Source organism: Corvus cornix, chromosome 1 (genome assembly GCF_000738735.6).
Source record: "Corvus cornix cornix isolate S_Up_H32 chromosome 1, ASM73873v5, whole genome shotgun sequence".
In the NCBI taxonomy this organism is placed as follows: Eukaryota; Metazoa; Chordata; class Aves; order Passeriformes; family Corvidae; genus Corvus; species Corvus cornix.
In genome coordinates, this window is record NC_046332.1 from 97,414,292 (window position 1) to 97,439,872 (window position 25,581).

Sequence of the window (25,581 nt, forward strand, 5' to 3'; positions counted from 1 at the left end):
AATATGAAAATGAAAGCCAGTTTTTACTAAAGAAAAAAAAATACAGAAGAGCAACGCAAAATAGAGTAAAAGCTTTAGTTTCACAAAGAAGAGAAGTAAAGCATTTGATTTCCTATGAACCAGATAATTGTATCTTTTACATTCTGGGTCACAATATAGGAAATAAACACTACTTTCACAACATTTCACATCTCCGTCATCAAACTTCAACCATCATCTCTAGAAAGACTGAGATGATTTACACAGCAGCATGTAACTGCTTCAGTCAGGATAGCAAGGAGTTATACAGAGGTGCAAATAGGAAAAATACTATGTAGGCCACCAATCTACTAGTCATTTTCTTGCTCCATCATGCCAACTCTTATCAAAAGACGTTACACCTGTAAACTGCAAGAAGTTCACTGTCTATTGTTAGCCATGTAGGAGTTTCCTACAATCAACACAGTAAATGTTCATGAGAGACCAGTATATAGTTTAAATTAGAATTATCTTATGAAGTATTATTATGAGGACATTAATTTAAAACAATCTGTTAGAGCAGTTGCTGATATATAAGAAGAAGCAAGCTCTTTATCTATTTAACTGTAGTGCTGGAAATAGAAAAACGAAGTGTGGCAGAATTATTTCACTCCTATCAGTTTATCATGGTGTCAGTTATCATCCAAAAGAAGTGGAAAAAAATCCAGAACGAATCCAAAATGTAAATCTTGCCAAAAGGAACATATCTTACATTATGACACATTGTACAGTCCATAAACATGCCAGTAAAGCTTCCACTTTGGGAAAGCCATTTATACTAATATAGTGTAATCCTTTTCCTACTTAGCACAATAAAATGTAAACACAGATACAATTAGAAGAAACTGTGAAAAGGGTTCATGATTTTCTTGGTAGAGAGTATAATGAGCCCTTTTCATTATTGTGTTGCTACTCTTTCTTTCCTTCTTGTACTAGAACCAGAATGCCATGAAAAATAATTATAGATTTCAGTGCTGTTATCAAAAAATACACTAGTGACCAGCACCCTACATGCCTACACGTGTAGCCTAAAAATAACTTTCCTGTCTTATCCTTACTTGGGAAAAACCAAAAAGCAATATAAAACTAGGACGAACATTTGACAAGAAATCAAGCCTGCTTTCCACCAGAGTTGCCCTTGGCTGCTATTCTGTTAATGTGTTGTGTGCTCATATTTCTTTCTTTCCTGTCTCTCGCTGCTGATTTACATAAAATCATAACAGACTTGAGCTGGTGCAGACTCCTAACAAAGGCACTGGACAGTAAAAGATTCCTATGTTCACTGAAATAGTTCATTCTACAAAGACAACTGCAGGATACTGGTATTAATTTAATTTCAAATACCACAGCTTTCTTCTCATGACAAATTTCAATTCTTAGATAAACCCAAGTATGCAATGTCAAATGTATGTAATGGAATTATATTTCAGTACAACAGCAGGCCTAATGATCTCTATGTATTTGGTTAAACCTTGTGATACCTATGTATTTCAAATGAAGTCCATGAGAGGTATATATTACTCCATTTTACAGATCCAGGGAAGTTATACAGTACAGAGAGCACAGAATTTGCCAAGACAACTTAAAGTTTATCAGCAATAAGAACATGCATTCTTCAACTGCAGGTAAATCAAAAGAATTTTACTCCTACCTGAGTTACAGTCACCTATAAGCAACTCACCATTTAAAATCATTTCCTACCCCTGGGTGACAGTAGAGATACCCCCAAGCCTTAAGTACTACATTCAGATTTTGCTGTGGCGATCCCCATATCCCACCTCTGTCTTCTGTTGTGCTCTCTGCAGAACAGAATACCCTGAGATGTCCCCAGGCAGGTGGGTCTTTTGACTTTTTCCAGTCAAAATTAGGCTGCTTATCAAAAACCGTAAATTTGTCTGGATTAACTTGTTTTGAGTGAAACAGGTTAGGATGTGCTCAGTGGAGCAGCAGAGTGGAGAAGCAGTAATCACAGGGATAGTGCAAAGGGGAAAGAAATGATAAACAGCTGGGGGACAATAACCTCTTCAGTGGTACTGTAAGAATCCCAGAAAGCCTAGCACACAAACCAGAATCTGTAGTCGAGCTTGAAGGAAAGGTATGTATTGTGCTAGCAGGAGAATTTACCTGGTTAGCACTGCACTAACCTGAACTCTGAACAATTCCTAAGAGAATGCTCACTGTGAGAAAGCCCAACCAGCTGAACTAGAAGAATGCTTAAGAGGCTGAAGGTAAATTACAGGTTTCAGAGGAGAGGAGAAAAAATGATTGATTTACTTCTCAACCATGGACTTAAGGCAGCCTCTCACAAGCAGTAAGAGTGAATGTAAATCAAAAAAAACAAGGACGCCATTTAGCAGGGTAGCTAGCGTGCAAATTGACGCTGGCATAACTCTATGTAATAACAACACGGTCATATCACAACTCAGTTTAGAATAATGTATATTTTTTTTCTGTATTTCTCTTACAACTGTGAATTACAGAAGTGCAAGCGGTGTCCCCTTGCGAATAAAGTCACCTGCAATTATGAAGTGACCAAATAACTATCAATGCTAGCTGCAATACTCCTCAGTGATGTAGACTGCTAAACATTAAACAATGATATTTTCTTGCAGCTCAAAAAAACAGCCTGTGCAAACCTAAAATTAGCACATCCCTCTCCTCCAAGGTGTTTTATCCATTCCTTTAAAATACTCACATTAACCTGAATATGAATTAAATGCTGCTTCTCTTCTTTTTCCTCTTTTAAACAAAATCTGCATTTCAAAGGAAATAGACATTTTTATGTTGGATAATGAAGAGAGTACCTGCCTACCCTTCCTTTTGTATTTCATGTTTCATATCTCCCCTTTTCAATTTTGCATCTTAAACCCCCTAATTTGGCTGGTAAGAAATGTGTTGCCAGAATAAGCACATATTATGAACAGAGGGTCTGTTTTTTAATTTGTGTAGTACTTCAAGATGATACCTATAGCTATATCACAGAATAGTTAAAGATGGAAGGAAATGACCTCTGGGAGAGCATCTAGTCCAACTCCCTCTGCTCAAAGCAGAGTCCACTAAAGCAAGTTGTTCAGTATCTATATAGAAAGAAGAGTGTTGCTATTGTATATGCTTTTATACTACAGAGCAGGCTCATTCTTTGATTATATTAGGATCCTATATAGCTACATGTACAAAAGCTCCATAAGAAATAAATCCCATGTTTCCCATGCAAATAAACATTATTCAACAAAAGACTACAGCACTATACATAAAAAAGGCAACTACAATTACAGATATGCTCAGTCTTCACAGAGTGTCTACTCCACCATAGAACAAAAGCACCAGAACAAAAGTAACACTAGAGATAAATTAAATGATACTGTCATAAAAAGCCACCAAACTGCTTTGTGTTTTAAGGGTTGGCCAAGGGCAACCCTCAGGAATGCTTCAGAGTGCGTATGCCTGGGCACAGGCACTACTTGAGGATGCACTTTTAGACATGAATTAGCTCTGGACAGAAAGATAAATATAGAAACATTAAGCATTTAGTAATTTTTTCTTGTAATTTCTGCCTAACTAGATATATCAGTCACCAACAGATATTTAACCTGTTTTATAAATAGCAACATGAAGTTTAGTGTCATCCTAGTATTTTAGACAGACATAATCCTTCAGTAAGACAGAGTTTATAATGTATAGACATTTTATCTAGACACTCTTGCAAATAGCACTCTATAGGTTCTAGGAGCTCAGGCTGTAATCCTCTCTTAAGTATTTCTGCATCAACAAGGAAAAGGAAATCCTGAAGTAGTAAGAACTACTCCAAATAGAGCACCACCATTTAGCTTCAGAGTTACACTCTCTGCAGAGATGGTACTGCAAGTTCAATGAACTTCAGTGCTGTTCCTTACCACACTGACACTTTCAGAGAAAATTACACTGACTTCCCTGGGGACTGGATTTTTACCTGAAAAACATAGTAGAGAAAGCATGTACAAGTTTCCCTAAATTGGGGCCCAAGTGAAGAAATCTATGATGGATGGTTACAAATTTAACAGATTCCTAGCTTTTCACTGCAACCTCTCACTGCACAGTCTCTTTAAAAAAAGTTTTCTCTCTGAATATCCCAATGGTTGTCATTATTTTGGAAGCCTGGTTACATTCAAGAGCAAATATGGCCATTTTGAACATATGCTTGACTGGCTATGCTTTATAAAAACATATACCCTAAACCAAAAATGAAAATCAGGACAACTCTTCAACTGGATTGCAAGTAAAAAATAGTTTTAAAGTAATATGTAATGTAAAGAAAAAAACCTCACAGGAACTAAAGTATTTACCAAAATGAGCAGTTTGTTTTCCTCATTTCAGAAGCTCAAAGAGAGGCAGAAGTCCCAAACAAATTTCAGTGACTGTTTAAAGCCACAATTTTCAAGTGTGCCATAGGCTATCATCCCCACTAGTATAAAAATGACATTTTGTGAAGCACCAAAAATAAGCACAGATACAGAGAAAAAATTTAAATCTGCACTTAGAACCAACTAAAACTCACAGTTTTCAAACAAAAATTCTTCCCTTCTGGGGAGGAAAGAACACCTCTACTTATCTGAATGAAATACTGGACTCAAGGAAAGGCAAGTAAATTTTTTCAGGGAAATGACATTACAGGATGGAAGCTAAAAGATGAGTTGAGATGATGTGTAGGACATCTGCAAGCAGAAAATGCCAAATGTTTGTGCTTCCTTTCTTCCTTTTCACAGCAACTCTCTCTAAGGATCAAAGGCACATGCTTGTAAATGCTAGCAAAGTCATGACAAAGGTTAAGACTAATCCACATACTTAAGAATCAAAAGATTCTCCAAACACACAGCCCTTTAAAATTAGAATTTAAGCAAGTGGAATTAGAAAGCAGGAGAGATGAGCATCTTTGAGAGATGTGCATTTCTACTTAGGTAGATGCTTGTTTACATAGATAACACAGCAGAAATACAAGGGAAAATGTTCTATCTCTCCCAGACACCAGTTTCAACTTTATGTTATTTTTCAAAAGCTCAGATATCGGACAAGACAACCAGACTTGAAATATGAATTCTGTATAAAACCTCCTATTTAGTAGAAACATTCACCATAAACCAGTCACACAGAATAAATATGTATATATTATCCCAGCTGCAGCCTGCAACTTCCAAATAGAAAATTACTGCAAGTTTGAAGCCCACTTGCAAAATCTTCAATTTGAACGACATAACTGCTGGAGGAAGACTTTGTATGACTGCAGTGTCTTGAGTTTCACCAAAATTTTACCTGGATACAAAGTAAGGAAAGATCCAGGAAATTGCTATGCTGAATTTGTTTGCTGAGAGGTGTGATCAAGTAAAGACTTCTGGATTCAGGTCTCAAGAAAAGCCTCCTGGGCCAGGTAATTGAATGTCACTGCCAATATCAATTCACTTGCTTCAGTGAGAATAAAAATTTCTTATTTTCAAATAAATATATAGATACAGACATACTGCATTGACAATGTGCATACTGCATTACAAATCTCAGGCATTAAATGAACAAGTTCAGAGCATACAAACTTGTGAAAAAAGGGAAAGTTTCACTGCTTTCAGTAAAAGTCAGGAACTATGGTATCAAAGTAGATTTAGATAATTAACATCTTGAAAATGTATCACATTATGATTGTTTTCCTTATCATTAAATTATCAGATCTAGCTGAAAATTCTGATATTCCACATAAAGGCTGACTAAGGGGGCCAGGGTGGTTTATCTACACTTGGACCATAACTCTCATTTGTTTCACAATTTTATTTCAAACAGATTTCCAACACATTTTTATTATTTCTGTGTCTATAAATCAAGTATCATTAATGCACTTGCCACATATTCTACAGATAGACTATAACAGGAATAATATGTTTTAAAAAACAGCCTTTTTTGAGGAGAACCAATTTCATGTCCTAATGTTCTCTACTGAAGGGCCCAGGTAAAAAAAAGGAATCTGTTAAGATTCTCATCCTTTAAAAGAAATGAAAAGAAGAAATCCACTGAAGGTCATGTCTTAATGCATTTTTCCTTAAATTAGTGTTAGGGAATGTTGGAGGGAAGCAGTGTTGTGTCCCCATCACCCCTTGTTTTTCTTTGTGGGAGAATGCTATTGTACAATAAATATGTCTTTTCAGTAATTTGTCATCTGCTTTGAAATCATTCCTTTCAATATAACCTTTTGTTAAGATCAGGCAAAAGAACACATCTCCTTCTGCAGAAAGGCACAAATTAAATTTCTAGTACACACTAGGTGGATGAGTTCTACTGACAAATTGTACTTCATGAGCATTAACACAGTTGAAAGATGAAGATATTTGACACATTTAGATCATACCTTGTATAAAAATTTGAATTAGTACACATTATCACTTTTGTATTCTTAAGCTTAAATTCAGTATCATTAGCTCCTTCTAAAACTGGTATAATTTGACAAATGTTAAACTTCATACTTTTACAAAATTACTTCTGCTTATTCACTTTGTGTGGACATATGTATTGAAGAGAAGAAAGCAAAAAGAGTTTATTTTGACTTAGAACCTGAAATTGTATCTTCTTTTCACCTACTCCAATGTCCCCTGTGAAGTGGCAGTGCTATCATAACCCTTATTTCCAAACAATTTCATATTATTGGAAGTCCTGCATAAACAGAGACCGCAAGCTTGGACTTTTACGACTGCCCTATTGCACATATTTCTTCATATGTCTGAAGAAAGTTTACGAACCTACTTCTTTACAGAAAAATGTCCCTCTGCTTTTAGTGGTCAGATATTTCAACTACTTCTCATGTCCTGATGTGCAGAGACCATGCTGCTAATGCCTACACTTATGCATATAAATCTCTAATCTGTCAATCCAGTTGCCTGTGAATAGTCTATTTAGGTTGGGTTTAAAGCAGTGGGAAGTCGACCTACACGAGAGAGTTCCCTTGTAAAATGACCGGAGGTCAGTGTTATTATCTCTGTAGGCTACCAATGGTGCATTTGTTCCACCCTGTGTATGAGTCATTCATTTATAATAAGCTCCACTGCCCTTTGAAAGTGCTGGGAGGGATGGGTACAGAAGCTTATCTTCTGTCAATTGGCTGAAGCATAAGACGACTCCAAAAAGAGATGTCCTCAGTATTTAACTGCTCAACTAGAAGATGATTTAACTTTGTTATAAATAAATTAGAGACCTTACACCCAAATCCCAGCAGAAGTATGCTGTAATCCCACTTTCTATTCAGACTGCCACTTAGCTATATACTTCCTTCACTTTTGAAGTTCTCATTGTTTATAAATACCTGCTGAAGATGTGTATTGTCAATAGCAACTTCCCATTAAAAGCAAAAATAGTTACAAAAGCCAGTTTAAGCAATCAAAGTACAACTCCATTATCCAGATGTAATTTTAGATCCAATAATTTATCTTTCAAACATAGAATTTAAATAATGCAACTAAAACAAGATCAATATTCAACTGAAAGTAAGTTATGTACAGATGTAGGTTCAAATTTTCCAGATGCAAAACCCCCATATGGTTTCAACAGAGTGGAACATTTCTCTTTTATAGGTTTCTTGAGGGAGTGAGAGATGAAGGTGAAAGGAAAACACAATAAAACAAAACCATTTCAGCATTCCTGCAATCACTGACATTTGTAAATGGCTATGGGATTAATGCAAAAAACTACTCTCCTACTCAACATATTTGTAAAACATATTTACATACTAGCTTAATTCATAGCTATTTATAAATTTTAATACAGAAGTGTCATTTAAATGTTTCATACACTCCTCTTATGAGGCACTCTTGTTAGTCTTGGAATTCCTTCCACAATTTAGCTGCTGCTGTTTTTTCCTACCTTATTCCATCTCTCTGAGGTCTCTCCTTAAAAGCCTATCTACCTGTTCTCTTTATAAGATGTGGCATTTTTAGATGGTAGACTATAGAACCAAGGAGAAGTTAGTTAAAGCTTTCTTAATACAAGAGACAAAGGTGTCAAGACACATAAATTTATGTGGCTTTGTCTTGAAAAGATACAGAGCAATACAACTTGTCAGCTTGACAATTCTTCCAGGCTTTGTTTACTGTTCTTGCAACATTCACAGAAAATGAGATCACCAATCAGACAAGGTCAGAATATCAGGCTATCCAAATGCTGGATAAAATATAGCACTGAGCATGGAAAGTGAATGTCATACATCATTACAGAGGAGCTCAGATTACTGCAGGCACACAGTACCATGCTTCAGTAGTAGTTGGATTCAATGCAACATCTACCACATTGACAGGCCACCCCAAAATAACTACATATATAATTTATTTAAATAAGAAAATATTTTTATTTCCTTTAATAATATTCTGGATCCATGAACAAAATGCATAATCATTTTCTGAGTATCCATCTTTCCCATTTCGCAACACATTTCTGAAACTTACTCATGTCCTATCCTTGTTATGCAATGCCTACTTTCAATTCAACTACCAAATGTGGAGTCATTTGCAAAGCTGAAACAGTAGAATACAAACAAGGGGCGGAAAGGTCAAAACAGGCCTGACATCTTTACAGGCCTGTCTTCTCACTGACAGATTTCCCAAAACACATTGTGCTTCTTGTTAAGCAAGTGTCACCAGTTTCTTTATTGTCTTCTTCCAAGGTGTTAAACAGCTCTGTACTGTTTGATAACCTGTCATCACCCAACAAATGTTAGCAATAAAGAAAAAATGCACTAGTTTTCCATGACAGCATAATAAAACATACTCAAGAGCTTTTCGCTAAGTTTACTATTTGATAAAACTAAAATAAAAAGCACAACTATGTTGAGGTTTTCCAGCCTTCCCCCAAGAAAAAAAACCAAAAAACTGTAATGCACTTAAAATATCACCCCAGCCTAACTGATCAATCAAATGAGCTTCTGTGTAAACATAAAACACACTTGCCACATACACAATTGTTTGAATTGCACTGATCTACCCAGAAAACTGACAACAATGGGAGTAAAAAACTTTCTAATTTTTACAATATGGCACTTTCTTTCTTCTTTCAATTCCATGGTGAACAACTTCTTTCTTTCTTTCTTTTTTTTTTTTTTAATAAGAGCTAGACAATTAAAACCACAAGTCAATTTTCTAAGAAGAGGAAGGTGTGATAGGCAGATGGCAAAGGTGCAAAAAGCCTTCACTAGGATCCTGCCAGCAGGGCAGGAATGATCCCCATCATTTGTTGGTAAAGATGCAAGTATGTGATCTGCCTACACTACTATGATGCCTGTTCATTGCTCTTTCACCACCCTGCTGTGCCCTTACTTTTTTTTTTTACAGAGTACCGAGAATGTCTTTTAATATTTTTATATAATCTGCCAAAAGTAGAAGTTTAAATAGTCATTAAGTGCACCATACAATTCACAAACCCTTTTAAATCAGTATTACATCTGACAATCTTCCTAACATGGAACTAGTAAAAAAGGGGAAGAAAAGCTGAATTTCTAATTAATTCACTCCTCCCCTATTAGTGATTAAAAACATTCATGTATATGAATAGTGCTTGCAAATCTATTTTGCTGTTGATGTTGTCAGGATAAAAATCCTTAAGTACTGCCTGTAGATACACCCACTTCCTTACAATAACTACTTTCAAGTGTATTATAAAGCAAATTTGCATAATCTTGGACCCAGGAATAATAAGGACAAATAAGTCTTTCCCTGAAGATGATGATGACCTACTTACTTGCCATTAAAGGAATTAAAGTCCTCAATCTGCAATACTTTCAAACACTTATTAAACCTAGAAAACATGACAATCTATGACTTCCCCTACAGATGGGTATTACTTGGAATGAATTGCATGTTGTAGTTTTTGTACCACTATTAATATTTAACAAAAAATGCATTTGCACAATAAAGCCACACCAATTTAGTTCTCCTCGTTTCAGTTTATTTAATGGGAGGGGTAGAAATTAGAAGGAAAAAATAAGGAAAGAAAGCTACCAACTAAATACCTTTTTTTTAAAAACACTAATTTGTTATTCAAATGTATTATTTAACTATATATTAATTTTAAAATATTCAGTTATGAAACAAAGATTTAATTCATCTTTTGAAGAAAATAAATAATTAAAAGGGGATTATTTTCTATATTATGTCTCCACCAAAAACATAGGTTACAATTATCATAGGAGTTGTGTATGACACAAAGTGAAACAAGACTTTGGAGGAGGAAATTGTGCAGCAGGAACAGCTGAACTCTTAAGAAACACAATACGTCTGTAATGCAGACACCTTCAACAATAAATAGGAAAGGAAAATAGAACACTGAATAATATATGAGCAGAACAGATCACCAGTGAAATTATGTTGGAGCCTTTCTCTGAAAATTCAGTGTTTCTTTAAGAAATATTTGCTGAGCCAATGATCTTCTAAAGTGGAAAACACAGGTTTGGTAGTGTCTTCATTGATTTAAATAGTCATCAGGTCTCATCATCTCCATGCTTCTTTACAAGTATAAATCCCAGTATTTCAAAAATCTCACCCAAAAAACTGCAATTCCCCCCTTGCTCCTGGCCCTTTAGGAGCTTTAGAACTGCCACCTGGTGAGTGAATAATGATATCCTCAGATAGCACTCAACAACATGGTCCAGAACCAAACAAAAATTAACGAGTGTAGCCAGACCAAGCTCTGCCCGCTGGGTCTGGCCATACTTCCCATGAGCATTCCTGCAAGAAAGCTTGGTTAGCTCTCCTCCAAATAAACCGCATGGACCACGCCAGGGACACGTCTGGGGCTCTGCATTGTATTCTCAGGCCAAACTGAAAGAATTCCAGATTTAGGAAAAGCAATACATGAGAACCCATGTAATGTTAAAGCCTGATTTAAGTGGACAAAAGTTGAAAACTATTATAAAGTGATAACTACTGTTCAACCAATATTTTGTTGTTTACTAGGGCTAACAGGGTGGTCATATTAAGTCTATTTCTCACCCAAAAGTGCTCAAAGCTCAGTGAGTAACAAAACAGAAACATGTTTTACATAACCCATAAAAATGAGGATATTTCATTCCTAATATGAAACTGCTTTAAAATTTGATTCTTCATTCCTAGCTCTGAAAAATTTCTGGTTTTGGATGGTGCAGTTCAAATCCCAACTGCTGTAACTCAGTTTTCTTTTCCTGTTCATACCCTGATTTATTGTGGATATTGAAATTTAATATATTTTGGAGACAACAATATCACTTCTATGAGAAAAATAAACACGGTCAGCTGTATTCTTTATTCAAAGTCAGAGGCTACAAACTCTGACAGTTGTTGGAACCCACAGGTTTCACAACTTAAAGTAAACAGAATATTAGACATATTGGGGAAAAGATCCTTGTTCATAACTCAGTCTTCTGGTTCACACTCCAAAGGAAAAAAATTCCTTTACAGATTTAATTACGGAAATCCTTTCATCCTTATGTATTCTAAATGCATAAGCTGAAAACACCTTCCTGAAACAAGAAATCAATTTTGTACACACATACACCAGCACCAAAAGGGTGAATAATTATCCATGTCTTCTTTCATTTCAGTGTAGTGGATCCTGCTGGCATTCCTGCATGGGCAGCTGCTTACATTGAACATGAACCAAAAATGCTGCTTCATATGGATTAAACGCATATGTCAACATTCAAGAAATATGGCTATGATCTTCCCTTTCACTTTACACCCCAAGGAACTTTTCACTTGTATAAAATGAGGATGCAAACCAATTTAAATTAGACCACAGGAAGTAGCCTTTAAAACCATTGCAAACCTCAGAAAGTTTATGGTATCAGAAAAAAGGCGTGAATATTTTCCTGTCACTATTTCCATATTGGGAATTCTATCTGTACAGTTATATGCTTCCACTGTGTACTTAAATTCTTAAGGTCATTGAAATATTGAAATGTTTGATATGACTAAGATCAGAATGTATGCTTGTAATCCATATAGTAGATGTGAATATTATGGAAGAACTGTCAGAACCAGTTGTCCTTCTGACCTGTTAACCTGAGACTATACCCCAAAAGGACTTTAAGCAGAACTTTTTAAGTAAACTCAAAGACGAGATCTACTTAAAATTCATAGCACAAAACTCGCTCTTTAACACTGCACCCTTTCAGAAGCATTTTTGTCTGTTGTGCATAGAGAGTTATTTTAATATACAGTCAGTGCTAAACAGCAATTAACTCCTTTGTGTCTGATTCAATATCACAGTTAGTGTTACAAAATAAAACCTGCAACTTCTGTTCTAGGATGGACCATGCTTCTGTGCTCAGACAGCTTTCCAATTCTTTGCTGGCACTCAAAAGTAGAAAACAGTCATAGCTCTCACTTCCAGCTTAATGCTTTCCTTACATTTCAATGAATGCGTGGAGAAAAGGGCACTTACATCCTTGACTGTGTGCCTCAAAGACAGTTGCATTCCTCTCAGCACAGTAACTCCATCTACCTAAGCACACTTTTATATCTTCTTCAATATTACAGTAATGGAGAAACTCCAAGGGAGGTCACTTGAAAAAGCACAATCTTAACTTACAGATGGGTATAAAGGTTGTTGAAAATCAGTATTCCTTACTTCAGTGGGTTTTGAATAATGCCCTGGGTCTAGTCAAGCAAAACTCTTTTTAAAGTCAGGGTTAAGATACAGACATACATCCCTTTGCAGTGGCTTGAATGTATTTTATTACTACATTAAAGGTCAATGCAAGTACATTTTGTCTTTGTCACTTAACTAGAGCTGTATTTGACCTAACTGTGCAATTGTGTCCCACAAGAGGAGAAAAGGACCATAGATTTAAACAGACTATTACAGCGTGTTTTGCACTAAGAATTAATTAGGTTAATGAAATGTAATGTAATAAGATAAAATTAAGATTCTATCTCAACTGCAAATTTATAAATTTTGTACAGATTCTCTGACTTATTTGAGCTATTAAAATTTCCTAATAGTAATTCAGGCAGCTGAGCTTTGGGAACTAAGACTGTATTTGGGAAATCAAAATCTCAAATACACTTTCATATCACATATTTCCCTCTGCTTACAGCATGCAAAGTTATTGAAAGATGAGAAAAAAATATGCACGAGCTTTGAGCAAACTGAGTGGTGAGAGACCTGGTAAAACTAAAGATTTAGAAAGATAAATCTGTTGCTTGTTTTCAAGCAGGTTTACTGCTAATTCTCCTTAGCCTCAGTAGTAGTGTCTTTATTGTCCGACCAGTGTTGCTCCAATGATAATCATCCTTCTGCTAGATGTTACTTAATCAACTGCTTTTTAGATGACAAAAATTTACAGTTGATTAGACTGCATAGCTGCATTGGTATTTCAAAAGTTTCTATGAAGGGATTATTTTTGTGCTCAAATAACTCTAAATAAAGGGTTCTGCAGTCTGAATATCCTTGGATTCTGAAGAGTGTTCACTGAAGCAGATAAAGCTAAGTTAAAGAAGCATTTAGTGCTTCAGCATGCCAGCTTCAATAAATATCTGTTCTGTTCATAAGCGAGCACCCCCATGCACACATTTCTCCCTTTAGCTGTAGTGTATGTCTCTATATACCACAGTGTATGCAGATTTAAAGTCTAAAGCCAGCACTTGCTCTTCTGAGAACAGAGTTGAGACTTCTATGCTATTACCCTCAGAGCCAGTGTTGGCACAATTCAGTCATTAATGACAGTTTTGTGTCCTTTCCCTGTGAAAGAGGGTTACTTAATCTTCAGCTGGTTATGCTCAGCATTGGCTCAGTTTGCTCAGTATTCAGGAGCTCAAATTTCAAACAGCACAGTGATCAGACTTGATTATCTCCTTAAAACAGATACAACTGGCCAAAAGAGCAAGCTCCAAAAGAACCAAACTTTTCTGTAAACCTATGCTGAAGATCAGTGAGAACCTCAGCAGAATTCTGCATTAAAAAAAACCTGAGCTACAGTGACATACAAACAATGTGATCCTTCCCTCCCTATCCCTCATAAGGGCTCTGGCAGTCATGATAACCTTTTAACAAGGGAAAACATGATTCTAACCATTTGTCCCAGAGACAGAAAGTATCAGCAGCATCATTCAGAGAGAAGGGCAAGCAAAAGACCTTCCGTAAAGTCCTGAGGTCTGTTCTTCCAAGGCAAAAATATTTAAGGTGAACAAAACAGTAAGCAGCAAGAGCTGAGAAGCCAAAACTAGTGTTCTGAAAAGGACATATCCTTTATGTTCTGAAAAGGAGATATCCTTTAGGTTGCACAGCATCACACAGAAATAAGTAACAGGGCTTAAGTAAGTTTTTTTCTAGCAGTAGGTTATTCCAGACCGACAGGTTTACTTATCTATGGAGAATCTAGCTGGTAACACAAGTGTTAGACTGGAAGGATGACTGACATGATATAGCAACTGTAAGGAATATGAACTTACTTCATGTTCCCTTCTTTCATGTTCTAACACAACTGTTTTTTCAATATCCAAAAAAATAAAACTTGATATTTACAAATATAGAGCAATACATCAGAGTATTACAGAGTACTTCAAATATTGTTTGGATTTTAATTGTTTATTTGTCAGTTCTCAAGGCCCTTAAGAACAAAGGGATTCCTGTAATCACAACACACTATACACTAATGCTTTTGTATAAACATAAACACTGAATCACAAAGCTCTTTCTTCTATTTCCCCAAACACAAATATCCAGAAACTTCAGTCACTCTATTTATTAGCTAGTACAGCTTTAATCATCTAACCACTATGGTTCTCTCAGTTCCCTCTACCTTTTTATAGATTAATATAATAAAAAAAAAATCAAATAATCCATAAGAATGCAAACAATAAGTATCACATATGTCTTATTTCTTACATGCTCATGGCTTTTTTACCTATTTAGAAGAATAATCTGATCAAGTCTTATGAACTCTGATTCTACTAAATGGTTTTACCTTAGCTTTTACTAGATGAAAGAAAAACGATCTGTCTAGTAGATCAAGAAATTTTTATTCATTCCATCTTTTTAGATAAAAAAAACAAAACATTCATTATCTCACCCTTTTATGGGTGCCACTTAAATCACAGTACCACTATTCCTGCTAAAGCTTACAAAGCTATGCCTATCCTGCTCTAGCTTTATTGTGTAAATAACAGTGGCTCAACACACTTTCCAGCAGAGATGTGAGTTTCCTGGCTAAGAAACCTGGAATGTTCCAGCTACTTCAGGCTAATGATCTCTCAAATGCACACTAATATGTTTGATAGAAGTCTCTCAGCATGTGTGCACAGAATGCTTAACATAAGAATAACACTACTGTGGGCAGGGCAAATCGCTGACACCATTTCAGACTGAGTTAGATGCTGGAGGCACAAATTAAAACTGTGAGCTTTCATTTCAGTGGGCTTTGACAGATGGAAGACTGCATCAAATCTCTAATTGTTTAAACCATTAACTCATCTTTCCACCTGCATTATCTTTGGAAAGAGCTCAGCTGGAAGTCTGAAACAATTGCTCGCATATGGAATTCAGGAGTGTATATTATTCTAAAAAGAAAGTAAACTGGTTTTTTGAGACAGTCAGTCTGTTTATTTGGCTGAAGAATTTGTAAATTGTTTATCTTTATTTTCACATTTTCCTCTCAGTTCTGAAAATTCAAAAAAGCACCTTTGAGCCTTCCCACAGAATCAATCAATCAGGGACCACTGCCTTGGCTACTGGGAACAAGAAAGTTGTATTGCAATTCACAGTGCATTATGATGATCCCCATTTATCTCCAGTCCTTGTAAATGCCACAGCACATGCAGCTCTAAATTATGCCGCTGGTCTCTTGACTTTCAGCTGCCTACGAAAAAAAAACCTTGTGTAAGGGGCTGTAAAAAAAAAATAAATTATGTCTACTTTACAAACTCTCTTGAAATGCCTTTCCCAGTCATTTCATCCCCCTTGCCCCCCACCTTAGGGCTAAAATACATTTTTTTCACTAAGCCAGCATCAATGCAGGACTCTTTGCCCTTTCATGTTACTCTCAGCAGCAATCAACTCTTACTGTTGTTTTTATAGGGAAGCACCTGTTATATGCTCAGCACTTCCAAGTACTTGAGAAGAACAGTCTTGGAACTGTGGAGCTCACACTGTGCAAACAAACCAGAAAAATGGAGCAGCAACAGCAAAAGCTGTGCATTTACATACAGTTTAGCAAGAACGGCTGCTAGTAAGACAGAAGGCGGTAGTGGGATTTTAAGGACAGGAGTTTTGCAAATGGCAGTAGGCAGGAGTCATTTGGGGCTTAGAAAGCATAAGTAGAAAACGAGAAGAAGACACTGGGCCAAGAATTCCATTAAGGAGCTGGAGCATCTGTCATTTACAGAGAAGTTCAGATATCTGGGACAGACCAGCCTGCAGAAAAGGTTCTGAGGGATCTTACTTATGTTTCTAAATATACTTTGGGATGCAATGAAGAAGAGGCAGGCAGGCTCTTCTCAGTCATACCTATGGACTAAACAAGAAGCCATGGGTACAAATCAAAAAACAAGAAATACAGAAACTCTTTTACTGTGCAGGTAGTCAAACACTGAAACAGGCTGCTGAGAGAGGTTGTGGTCTTTACATGTGGAGATACTCAAATTCCAACTGGACGTGGTCCTGGACAACCTGCTCTAGCTGACCCTGCATTAGAAGATCTAAGAGGGTTTTCCTTCCAACCTCAACAATTCACTGATTTTTGATAGATTTTTAAGAAACAGATAGATGGGCATACAGAATAGTGACACTAGCAGAGAGAAAGAGACAAAATACCATATAAAAATTTTCAGAGGGCAAGCTAAGGAGAGGCAAAAAACCCCAAGCCAGGAATTATGTAAAGATGTGAAAGTTAAATCCAACAGCAAAGGTTAAGTCAGTGAAGGAATTCAAACCACAACATAAAACAGTTTATTGCCATTTACAAAAAGAGCAAACCTCCAGTGCAAAGTTGTTACCCTTGAAGTATTTGAGTCAGCCTTGTAGACTATTTTCTTAGGCCAGGTTTTGATAGTATTTCACATACCAAGTAGTTCTTAAACCCACATATAGCATTAGGGAAAGACTGACCAGCAAATTTAATGGTTATTGTAATGCTTTAATCCAAGTGAGTTAATCAGTGATATCAAGGTTGGAGGCAGCCTCGGATGCAATGTTCATGCACGAGTGAAGTTTGTAGTCCTAAGGGATATGCATCAGGTAAAGGATAAAGTCAGGACCCTAAATATTAGGAAAGTAAACTTCCAGCTCTTCAAGAATTTAGTCAACAGGACCCCCTGGGAAACTGCTTTAAAGGACAAGGGACCAGAAAAGAGCTAGCAGGTCTTTAAGGACATGTTCCTTAAAGCACAAGAACTCTCAATCCCAAGTGTAAGAAATCAAGAAAGGAAGGCAAGAGACCTGCAGAGATGAGTGGAGACGTGGTCAAGCTAAAGGGCAGGAAGGAAATACACAGGCAGGGGAAGTATGGACACCTATCCTGGCAAGAGTATAAAGATTTGGCCAAACAGGGTTAGGGAGAAGGCTGAGGCATTCAACTTTTTTCCTCTAAGATTCCAAAAGCAACCTTTTTTCCCCACACCTCCTGACTGGATGGGCTGCAAGAGAGGGGCTGGAGGAGCAAAGTTGCTCCAACTGTAACTAAAGATCAGGCTCATGACCACCTGAGGAACCTGAACATGCACAGTCTATGGGACCTGATGACATGTATCCCAGAGACCAGAGGGAGTTGGCTGATGTAGCTGCCATAATATTCGAAAAGTCATAGCATACAGGTGAAGACCCAGGTGACTGGAAAAAGGGAAACATTGCATCCATTTTTGAAAAGGGTAGAAAGAAGGACTCTGGGAACTACTAACCTGTCAGCCTCATCTCTGTGCCTGGGAAATCATGGAACAGATCCTTCTAGAAGCTATGGTAAGGTACATGGAGGACAAGGAGGTGATTTGAGACACATAGCATGGCTTGGCTTAACCAGGCCTTTAACAGGGTCTCTCACAACATCCCTCTCTCTAAATTGGAGAGATTGATTTGATAGGTAGACTCTCGTGGACAAGAAACTGGTTGGCTGGTCTCATCTAGAAGGCGGTGCTTCCTAGAGGCCACCAGACCTCTGGGCATCGGTACTGCTTATTATTGTCATCAGTGGCATAGCAGGACTGAGGGGGCCCTAAGGAAGACCCTCTGCAGATAACACCAAGCTGTGCAGCGTGACTGACGTGCTTGAAGGACAGCATGCTATCCAAAGGGAATTGGACAAACTCAAAAAGTGGGGCCATGGGAATTTTATGAGGGTCAACAAGATCCAGTGCAAAGTGCTCCACCTAGGTGAGACAATCCTCTGTACCAATACAGGCTGGAGGATGAAGGGATTGAGAGCTTCCCTGTGGAGAAGGACTTAAGGGTACTGGTGGATGAAAAGCTGCATGAGCCCACAGTGTGTGCTCGCACTAACTGCATCCTGGGCTGCATCAAATGCAGCGTGATCAACAGATTGAGGGAGGTGATTCTGTCCCTCTACTCTGCTCCAGGGAGACCCCACCTGGAGTGCTGCATCCAGCTCTGGAGTACTCAGCACAGGAAACATATGTTAGAGCTGCTCCAGAGGTGGGCCACAAAAATGATCAAATAGGAGAAGCACGTCTTCCATAAGGAAGAGCTCTGAGAGTTGAAGTTGTTCAGCCTTCAAGAGAAGAGAGTGCTCTAGGAAGACCTTATTGCAACCCTCCAGTACTTAAGAAGGGCTTATGAGAAAGATGGGAACTGAATTTTTAGCAGTGCCTGTTGCAATAGGACAAGGAGTAACAGTTTTAAATCAAAAGAGGGTAAATTTAGACTAGATATAAGGAAGATATCTTTTACAATGAAGGTAGTGAAACACTGGAACAGGTTGCCCAGGGCATTGGGAGATGCCCCATCCCTGGAAACATTCAAGGCCAGGTTGGATGGGACTCCAAGAAACCTGATCCAGTTGAAGATGACCCTTCATTGGGTCACTGCAGGGGGATTAGACTAGATGACCTTTAAAGGTCCCTTCCAACCCAAACTATTCTGTGACTCTAAGTGGATTACATAAAGGGAAAGTTACCAGTCAAAGTAAACATGACACACGAAACCAACTCTTCACCTGTCTGCAGTCAGAGATACATAAGAAAAAAAATACAGTCATGAAAAAGTGTGAATGTCTTCTGTTTTTCTCCTGAATCCACAAAGTAAATCACATTTCATTTTAAGAAGCAACATAATGAAACTGCCAGATAACAACATCTATACATAGAATAAAAACTATAATAGCATTTTCTACCCTCATGAACATTGGGAATTGCAAGTAAAAATGTATAAGCTTAGCTTCAGAAAACACAAACTTAATAACAACCACATCTGGGCAAAATTCTTCTTTCTCAACACTGAACACATAACTCTCAGAATTGCTCAGTAATGTCACTGAGAATTATGCTTGCAGAAAGAGCTAGAATCCATATAGATTTTATTATGTGACATTTAATTACAAAATCTCTCTTTAAAAAAAGAAAAAATGTTCTGAGATCTATCATTTTAACAAATTATAAACAAATCTCTATCAAAAAGTGTGAATGAGTATTTTTCAATATGTCTAGCAGCACTAGACATTCTGGTTTAGATACCACATGTTCAGCCAAGACTATTTTAAAAACTGACCTATTCTACTCTTCACTCCCTAGCAGCTGCCATTTCATCTAAAAATAAAAAAGATTTATTTTTTTCTATATGTTTCCATTTAGAGAGAACTGCTCCATCATTAATAAGTTATGTACATGTAATCATGTAGCAAGGCTGACTGACTACCTGTGTTGGAAACAAGCTGAATTATGTTTTAGATGAAATCTATACATAACAGACAATACTTCATCCTGTATATAACCTGTACCTCATAATGCTTTAAAATAATCACTTCAGTAACTCAGAGTTTGATATGTCATAACAAATATGATTAGTTTGAGGGGAAAAGGAGAAATAAGCCCGAAGAAGGTTTTATTTGCCTACCTACAGGCATAACCCATGCCAAAATATTATTTAAAGACAGTCTGAAGATGACAGGCATGAATATATTTTTTTGCAATATTTTGCCAAACACTTTGCTGCGATGGAAGACTTTAGGCCAGCTTGCATAAGAAAACTAGATCCATCAGTTTCCAGCTTTAACTGTCTTTCCCCAACCAAACAGAACACTCTCCAGAGGTTCTATTTTCAATTCCTCTGCTGAACCAGCTGTTGGCAACAGGAACTGGGGTTTTATGTAGTCATGTATGTGGAAAAAAAAAAGGGAGTTTCTGTTTGTCTGGTTCTCGCCCCAAACAAGCTTTTGACCCATGTGGTGTCTAGGAATGAGTAGAGCTGACTGAGAGGCAGGTGCTGGTCCAACAACTGTGCTAAGAAATACTGAGCCCAGCCCAATCCAGCTCAATTTCTTTTTCACAGTCTCTCCATGTTGCAGTTCTACTTCCTCATGCTGTTGTTTATGAGTCCACCTTTGCATTACTCAGCAAGTCTGACAGGCTGCCAGAAATCTAGTGAAGTAAAAAAAAATAAACGGTATATTTTAACTTTCATTATCTAGACCAAATCTGAATGGAACTTCAGTACACAAACAATTCTACCCCATGTAGTATCAATCCTTATGAGGGTGTTAATGCGTGGCTCCTGGGAACACGGAGGGCTGAAGAGTATATGTGAAATGCTTCTACACAAACACAGTTTGAATCCATTCCCCTTGTCCTGAAATGGCAATAGGGTCATCGTTTCCTAGCAGCGTAGTGGCTTCCAACTCCTCCTGTTTGCTGCCCACACTGCATGCACTGGTGTAAAGGCACCTCAGAGCTGGCCTGTCAGCCATGTTGCCTTCCTAAAGGAACAGCCCTTAGTCCCTTTGAGATAATTCTCTGGTGTTTCCCTGTTGGTTTCTGTTATATCAGAAGTCCCTGGCTTGTCTCCATAAGACTGCAAGTGTGTTCCAATGTGGCCAGCACATTTCAGAGTCACTGGCAGAGGCTCCTCGCTGGCACACTGTCCCTCTAACCTTTGCTTCTCATCCCACAGCTTGCCAGGCACAAACCTAATATTGTCCCCCTCCCCTATCACAACTAGCATAAAGCCCTGTCAGTGGGCTCCTCTGACTCCCAAGCAGCGACTCTCCTCCCTGAGAAAGGCAAGTCCTTACTGGTACAAGCATGCCTGGTGCTGCATAGACCATTCCATTGACAAAAAACCATAATTTTGCTGGTGATACCAGCCCCAGAGCCATGTATTAGTAGACTCAGCCCATCAGTTTCTTCCAGTGTTGCTGCCTTCAATTGGAAGTACAGAGGAAATCATAACTTGTGCCTCAGATTCCCTTACCAAACATCCCAAGGCCCTGAAGTCCTTTTTGATCATCCTCAGACAATGTGTTGCCACTTCATCATTGCCTAGGTGGAAGATCAGTAATGAGTAATAGTCTCAAGACCGCTCTAGATTAGGAAGTTTCTGTATGACATTCCTACCCAGGCCCCAGGAAGGTGGCAAACCCTCCTATGGGTTGGGCCCAACTGGCATATTGGGCCCTCTGTTCCCTTAGAAAGGAATCATCTGCAACTTGATAAGCATAAGTTCAAACAAAACAATGGATCAATGGATGAAGTTAGACAAAGAAATTTTGATTTCAAATCTTTTTCCAAAAAAGTTCACGAACTTCATCAACCACAATGCCAATTTTATCTCAACAGTGGAAGCCAACCAGGCAATTGACAAGGATCAAAAAAGAAAGCCTTCAGTCTGCTTCAATGTTGTGTCAGTAGACAAGGAAGAGTTCATGATGGCAGCAAATTAGAAATTATTGCAACCAAAAATGACAATTTATGTAATAATCCTATAGTTGTCCTAATTGTAAAGTATTTAAACATATTGAAATTACACATGTCAAAACAGGACAAGCATTCAAGAGCGCTCTTGTGCTTCATCTTGAAAAACAGACTTCTGCAGAGATCTTACTAAATTAAAGTAAAATCATCGGTGCCTATTTTGCTGCTCACAGCCATCTGAGAATCACAGAATGGGTAAGGCCAGGACCACAGTGGGTCGCCTGATCCAACCTCCCTGCTCCAGCAGGGTCATCCTAGAGCACACTGCACAGGATTGAGTCCAGATGGTTATTAAATATCTTCAGTGAGGGAGACACCACCACCTCTCTGGGCAACCTGTTCCAGTGCTCAGTCATCCGCACAAGAAAGTAGTTCTTCCTCATGTCCATGGGGAACTTCCTGTGCATCAGTTTCTGCCCATTGCCTCTTGTCCTTGGCACCACTGAGGTCCACCCTCTTGACACCCTTCCTTCAGAAAGACAACTGATAGGGAACCTCATCTGCTTCTCAAGGCTGAACAATCCCAGCTTCCTCAGCCTTTCCCCATAGGAGAAATGCTCCTGTTCCTTAATCATCTTTGTTGCCCTCCACTGGACCTGCTCCAGGAGCTCCATGTCTCTCTTGTCCTGAGGAGCCCAGAACTGGACACTGCACTCCTGATGTGGCCTCACCAGGGCTGAGCAGAGGGGCAAGGTCACCTCCCTCGACCTGCTGGCAATGCTCTCCCTAATGCCCCCCAGGATCCCATCGGCCTTCCTGGCCACAGAGCACACTGCTGGTCATGGCAGCTTATTGTCCACCGGGACCTCCAGGTCCTTCTCCACAGAGCTGCTTTCCAGCAGATCAGCCCCCACCCTGTACTGGTGCAGAGGGTTGTTCTTCCCCAGGTGCAGTACCCTGCATTTGCTTTTGCTGAATTTCAGGCAGTTCTTCTCTGCCCATCTCTCCAGCCTGTCAAGGTCCTTTTGAAGGGCTGCACAGCACTTGGGGGTATCGGCCACTCCTCACAGCTTTGTGTTGTCACTGAACTTGCTGAGGAGGTATTTGCCCTCTCATCCAAGTCACTGATGAACAAGATAAACAATACTGGGCCCAGTATTGAACCCTGGGGGATACCACAAGTGACAGACCCCTGTGCCACTGATTATGTCCCTCTGCGATCTGCCAGTCAGCCAATTCTCAATCCATCCAGTCCACTCTTCCTGAGTTTGTTTATGAGGATATTGTGAGAAAGTGTCAAAAGCCTTGCTGCAATTGAGGTAGACAATATCCACTGAATTCTCCCATCCCTCCAGGTAAGTTGTTTCCCTGTAGAAGGCAATCAGGTTGGTCAAGGACTATTCCAGATAATCTACTTGTCATCCATGTGGACTGAGATAGCCTCCAGATGGCCTCCACCACCTTTCCAGGGATTGAGGTGAGGCTGACTAGTTGGTAAGTTCCCTAGGTCCTCCTTTCTGAAGGCTGAGGGTGACATTTGTTTTCTTCCAGTCCTCAGGCACCTCCCCTGATTGCCACAACCTTTCAAAGACGATCATGGTTGGCCTATATATGGTCTCTCAGCACTTGTGGCTGCATCCCATCAGAGCCCATGGACTCATGGATGTCAAGGTGTTCTCTAACCCAACCCTCCTTGACCAAGGGAAAGTCTTCCTTACAACACTCCTTCACCCGGGTCTCCTGTGTCAGAGGTTCCTGAAGGCTGGTCTTGTCAATGAAGACCAATGCAAGGAAGGCATTCAGTAACTCTGCCTTCTCCATGTCCTCTGTTACCACAGTCCCCATTCCATTAATTCCAGATGTGTCTTGGCCTTCCTTGCCTCATTTCCACTCACTCTGACAACCTCTCTATATTCATTCCAAGTGGCCTGACCCTGCTTCCATCTCCTGTGTATTCCCTACTTACACTCGAGTAATGCCACAAGTTCTTTATTCATCCACACAGGTCTCTCGCCCACTTTGCCCAAGTTCTTGCTCACCAGGATATATCATTCTTGAGCCTTGCAGAAGAGATCCTTTAAGATCAACCAGCTCTCCTGGACCCCTCTTCCCCACAGGATCTGTTACCATAGGATTCCTCCAAGAAGACCCCCTAAAGAGGCTAAAGCTTGCTCTCCTGAAGTCCATGCTTACTATCTTACTTGCCGCCCTGCTTCCTTCTTGCCCAATACTGCATTCCACAATCACATGGTCACTGCAGCCAAGGCTGCCCCCAACATTTCTATCTCCAACAAGGCCTTCCATGTTAGCTGTAGTAAGGTTGAGCAGCACACCATTCCTTGTGGAATCCTCCACTACCTGTCACACTCATATAAACCTCCTCCACCAAGGCGCTGAGAAGCAGTGAAAGGAATTTGCATTTTTAAAAGGTTAACTGAATTCCCTGCATCACTCTGAAAATTTCAGTTAGTTTAAGCAATTGTTTAACTTTGCATTGCAAAACACAGAAAATCAAAGCCATCCTGAAAAGACAACATTTTGCATAAGTTCAGCTCTGCTAACAATTTGACCAAGTTTATATTTATTTATTTTCTAAATATGGCAAAACTGCTTTCTTAAGGCAAATTCCTAAGAAAGAATGAAAAACATAGGGTAACATGACTGTAAAGCACATGTGAAATAATTTAAAACTTAAACTATCATTGAGTTTTGTAATACAATATAATATTAATTTGTAGCATTCTTACACTGGCTTCAAGATACTGATACAATTTTAAGATAAAATTCGTAACAGCTTATATACATCTTATGTGGATTCAATAAACTTGGAAGTGACTCAAAAAGATAATCCTAGAACCTCTGCCTTGCTTTAAAACCTGGACTACTTTTCCTATGATTCCTTCTTTGTTGGGCAGACACAAACCATTGGAAAACCTTTCAGATTACTTACCGCAGTAGCCTTCATAATTAAATTTTTAAAAAATTGTATCAGGATCACTGTGGAACAAGGCCCTCATGCTTTCCTGTAAAGGCAATTCAGTTATCATGAAATACATCCTTTGCACATTTGCCTGGGGTTTTCAAAAAGAATTTTAAGAATGATAAGATTTCATTGCAGAAGTGAAATCCTTAGTAGTGTGGCACAGCTAATAGGAAATGTTCCATTCTTTTCTTATATTGACATTGTTATACCCTGGATTTTAATACTGATAAAAGCAATCAACTTTGTTTTATTTACCTGCAATGGAACAGTACAAAACTGGCCCATTTCCAATCCCATTTATGTCAACAGAAGCTAGATCAGTGAATCAGTAATCTCATTCTTTAAATGTACCCAAGAAATTAACATGTGTTAAAATCAAGGGTTAGCATCAGCATTTACCATAGATTGCATTATTGAAACAATACAGAACAATGCTACTTAGATTTAATCCCATTTTCAGTACAACCTTCATGAATAAAGAATAATTATTGAAGTTAAAAGGCCTAAATTATTGTAGAAATATCTTTTTAGGATGTTTAGACAAAAATTCCACCTTAAGTATTTTCAGGAAAATTTCCAATGAATGCATGATGTTTATGAACAGTCAGCAAAAAATGTGCAATTCCACTTGACCCCCTAAAGCTCCCAAATCATTGCTGCTTCCATCCAGGCACCACAGAAAGACTCTTGCACAGGAGAATCAGCTGACAGTTAGCTCACCTTCCCTTTAGGTTTTCAGGGTTAAAGTGCTAGAAAGGG

At 38.4% G+C, this 25,581-nt stretch overlaps 1 protein-coding gene across 1 annotated transcript in view; it reads right to left on the reverse strand.

Moving 5' to 3' along the window:
- The window catches only part of ANOS1 (anosmin 1), a 134,503-nt gene that overhangs the window by 84,444 nt on the left and 24,478 nt on the right, over positions 1–25,581 (reverse strand). The gene's annotated exons all lie outside the window — the stretch shown is intronic.